This window comes from Mauremys reevesii, linkage group 7 (assembly GCF_016161935.1).
Source record: "Mauremys reevesii isolate NIE-2019 linkage group 7, ASM1616193v1, whole genome shotgun sequence".
Taxonomy (NCBI): Eukaryota; Metazoa; Chordata; order Testudines; family Geoemydidae; genus Mauremys; species Mauremys reevesii.
Window position 1 is genome coordinate 51,834,407 of NC_052629.1, and position 4,749 is coordinate 51,839,155.

General features: G+C 43.3%; 1 long non-coding RNA gene across 1 annotated transcript; it reads right to left on the reverse strand.

The window, feature by feature from the left end:
• Positions 1–286: 286 nt before the first annotated feature.
• On the reverse strand, positions 287–4,136 carry LOC120369099. Its single transcript, XR_005582927.1, has 4 exons — positions 4,060–4,136; positions 2,380–2,552; positions 1,469–1,634; positions 287–634 (listed from the first exon to the last, which is right to left on the reverse strand). It is a non-coding gene; the product is annotated as an uncharacterized LOC120369099 (long non-coding RNA).
• Positions 4,137–4,749: the final 613 nt, after the last annotated feature.

The window sequence follows — 4,749 nt, forward strand, 5'->3', positions numbered from 1 at the left end:
TAATCCTGCACTGCAGTGCGTCCCGGTCATGGCCTGTTTTCATCATGGCCCTTAATAGCTGCCCGAAGGTATTGTAATTCCTACAGCTGGAGTGCAGCTGGGACTGGACAGCTTCCTCCCCCCAAACACTGATGAGGTCCAGCAACTCGCCATTGCTCCATGCTGGGGCTCGTTTGGCGCGTGGAGGCATGGTCACCTGGAAAGATTCACTGATTGCACTCCACACCTGGCTGAGCAAACAGCAAGGGGATTTTTAAAATTCCTGGGGAATATAAAGGATGGGTCTGACGGTTGGTCACCTGAGGCCAGGGCAGCAGAGTTCGAACTGATGAGCAGAGTGGCTAGAACAGGCATTGTGGGATACTGCCGAATACTTCTGGAGGCCAATAAGAGCGCATTGGGTAGCCACACTGGCGCCGCAGCACAGCAGCAGCAGCACAATACTCTTTATTCCTCTTGGGGAGGTGGAGTACAAGCACCGCTGTAGCCACAGAGATACAGCGCTGTACGTGCCTTACCAGTGTGGACGGGGAGTGTTACAGCACTGTGGGTGGCTTTATTGCACTGTAACTCTCAAGTGTAGCCAAGGCCTTAGTCCACCAGCTGTTCTTCCTTTCACTGTGGGTGGAGTAACCTTTGCAAGACAAGAGGAAAATTAACATTTGTTGTTAGTAGCATTGATTCCTGTGAGACAGTTTGCCATTGACTGGAGGGCTAAACTGGAGAGCATTTGAAGGCTGATAAGCACACGAATCTCTGAAGTGAGTCACATACCAGACAGTAATATTAAAAGGAGAGTTATTTATAATACATTGCACATAACTAAAATGTAACAACTGAGGAGGCACAAATGCATTCCCTGGCTATTAAATACCATTTACTCTTTGTTAACTTGTTCTCATTATAGACAACAAAATGCAATGGCATTTTTCCACAGGATTCCCCAAAACACTGCATTTGTTCAAAATCAATTACTTTACTATAAAAGAAATGCTTCATAAGAATGACTTATGGCCTTTCTACACTACAACTTTTATAACTATGTTTGTAAGCACTTACTGTGACAGCTGACTCTAAATATGGCTTGTAACTGCACAGCATATGGCTAAAACTCACTTTGTCACTTGATCAGTTAAAGGTGTTTTGTCCTGCCAGTATCTTAGGTTGTAGCCAGTTCAGCATGCTTTTTTGAAAGATGACAGGAGCCTCTATCCATGTTTATGTAACTGCTTTGGCCAGTCCTCTTTCTTCCCAATTTCTGTTCTGAAAATTTTCCCAGAGTGCTTTGCTGCATATGCTGAACACCCACTCTTTCACAAATCAAGCATTGTTAAGGTGTCTAGTCAAAAACTCCAAAATGGAGGCACCCAAAAATCATGAGTCACTTTTGAAATCTTGGCCACTACCCCTGTCTTTTTCTCTCTAGACAAAAAACAGAATTACCCCACCTGCTGTTTCTGATCTTTACCTGCTTCAGAGCACTCGTGGTTTGTTTGATAAAAATAACTGAACAGATTCAGTGGCATGGTCATCCAATCTGGCAGCAGTTAAACTTCAAATTAAAGAGAATAAAAGAAGTAGAAAACCACTTAACCATTTTTCAGTGCATCAACTTGTAGGGGAAATGGGATGACCTTAAATGCAACAGAAAACACATTTAGGAATGCAGTTCTGTTTTATTTAACCAGAGTGTAATTTTCAAATTTCCTGTTTTTATTATTATATATGTATTTGTTTATTTTTTAGGTTTCAAATCTAACAAAAGGTTAAAAATAAAACAAAACAAAAAAAAAACAAACAAAAAAGAGCTACACCCAAATAAGCCACTCTTAAATGGAAATAAATGCGTCCACACAGTTTTTTGCACCACTTTAGAAATCACATCTCAAGTTAAATTGGTGTAACTTCCTCATGTAGACAAGTTCTAAGTTTTAAAATGAACTTAGTTAAATCAGTACAGATTTCCCATGTAGCCCGGCCTTCCTTCAGGGAGCCTCCCACTCTTCTCTCAAGAGCCAGCTCTCTCTTTTTAACTGCCCCCTCCAAACCAGCCTGAACTGGTTCACAGAGTTCTTTATATAAAAATAGAAGTATGACACAATGCAATTGCTTATCATTTTTCTCTCTCTCATTAGGATTCTTTGCAGACTGTGATTCAGATTTTCACAGAAATTTTTGGACAGATAGCTGATCATGTGTTAATTTAGGCCATTTATGCAATTCTGTTACTGATTTCTCATAGCTAAGGGCACATTCTGACTTCAGATCCATAGAGCTTTTATCCGTGCTAGGAATCTGCTGCATATTCTGCACTTGATCCTTATGTGCAAATCCCACTGAAGTCGATCTCTAGCCTACATCTGAAAAAAAAATACTCACAATAATCATCCAACGTGATAATGTAGTTTGGGACCATTACTGTCCCATTTATTATTTGCATCACAGTAACATCCCAATGATCCCATCTGATCCTTAGAGGAGATTCCAAAGCCCAATGGTTCCATCTCAGTGGTGCTCCTAGGAGGAAGTCCCACTGTGCTGACTTTAATTCTCTGCCAGGGTTCAAAGAGGAAGGCATTACCTGCTGGGTGCTAATTACTTACAGATAAGCCTTTATAGATTCACAACCTTAAATAATGGTATTGAGAAGAAGCCACCAAAGGCAATCCTGGGGAGATATAGATGTTGGTCTTCTTGATTTATTACTTCTAAAACTCCGTGGGACAGGATGCAGCTAGGGACTGTTGCTAAACTGGCACCAGTCTGGATTAGACCCAGACCCTTGCAATAAAACTACTTGGGGAGAGTGATTTATTCAAACCTACATTTTCAATTAATGTTTCTCTCTTGCTGTTCCAATCCTGGACCTGTGTCAGGACCTGAGATTGGGCTGCCTTAAGGCTTGTGACAAATCACTGCACTGCATGGACTCTGGTAGGGGGCAAACCAACAGAGGTTTATTGGGAGTGGTCCTTCCCTTCAGGGGAGATGCATTGATTGCAGTAGTTCCATTCAGACCATAAGCGGGTCCCAGGCAGAACAGAAAACACAATACCTCAGGTCAAAAAGAAACACAATAGTCCTACAACAGGCCTACCTGCCCTCAAGAAGGCACTGGCATGTAGCAGTCTTTGGTTGGCTCCGAGACCTACCCTTAGCCCAGCCTTCCTTCAGGGAGCAAGAAATCTGTTTTCCCTCCCAGTCTTCTCTCAAGAGAGCTGTCTTTCCCTTTTTAACTGCCCCCTCCAAATCTGACAGCTCTTGCAGGTGAAGTGGGGCAGGGCTGAGTGAGCTCACCGCAGCTGATTAACCCTTCCCTATCCATTGTGTGGAGTTTGTACACCCCATTACAGGGCCCTATTGTCCTAGACAAACACAAAAGTAGACACTGTCCCTGTTCCACAGAGTTTAAAATCTAATTTAGTCGATTCTGTGCGATTTTACTGTAAAGAGTAGGAGAAGATCAGTATAGAATTTATATGCTGATTATGGGATAGATCCATGGTTCTGAACTTTTCTGTACCTTGATCCCATGCCACAACAGAAAAACATTTTGAGATCCTTTCCCCATCTAGCCATAAAGAAAGGGAGGGTCCTGGACATTTTCATAATCCCTTCCCCCAGGTTGAGAACACATGCAATAGGGATTCACTGAGAATGAGCTGCTGCCCCGTGTTTGCTATTCAGTATTCTGGACTCCACTCATGTCCCAGGAATTCTCCTCACTGGGATTGTTGGAACATTCAATCTCTTTCTACTGGAGCGGTAAAAGATTATTCTGTCTGCTCCTATTCAGGGATGGCTCCAGGCCCCAGCATGCCAAGTGCGTGCTTGGGGCGGCATGCTGCAGGGGGCGCTCTGCCGGTCGCCGGGAGGGCGGCAGGCGGGCAGCCTTCGGCGGCATGCGTGCGGGAGGTCCGCCAGAGCCGCAGGACCGGCGACCGGCAGAGCGCCCCCTGCCGCATGCCGCCGTGCTTGGGGCAGCGAAATGTCTAGAGCCGCCCCTGCTCCTATTTACTTAGTTAAATAAAAATTATTTGAATTAATGATGTTACCTACTTTGAGGAAAATGTGCATATACATGAGTTATCCCTTCATAACGACTGAACATTTTCAACTTCAGTACAGTCTGCTCCTTGGGGGAAGAAAACAAAGTGTTAGCCAAATGCTTCCCTTGTAAGGAGACCTACTAGAAATGTAAGCATTGTGTTATTATACTTCGGGTCAAAGTGTTTCATTGTGAAATATTCTGTATTTTTCCACTGCTCAGAATACACTTCTTCAGCCTAGTTTAATAGCCAGTGGCAGAGCATTCAGGTGCATGGCCAAGAGATTCTACAGCATGCATTCCCCATGGAACCAAGCGGGAGAGGCAAGACCAAAATGGACTTCCACTGTTTCTCTGAGGGAAAAAGATACAGGACCAAAAGGGAAGGTGTTAGCGTCTGTATATATTTATAGGACTCTTGTACATTTTTAGTTAAAGATTATGGTAAAGAGGACGGAGTGAAGGTGAATACCAGAAAAAATGCAAAGAACAAGAGAAACATATAAATGGAGCAAAAGTCCCTTATGCCTTTTTAATGACTCTGTGGCCCACAGAGTTTTCTAGTAGGCCTTGGACACAGCAATTTTAGTTCTTTCTATATCAGAACGCCCTTCCACCTTGGCTGTGGCTGTCTTCACTGACAAAAATGTATTTTTTAACTTGGGATAAAATAATGCACATTAGTTTCCTGCTGTACAAAC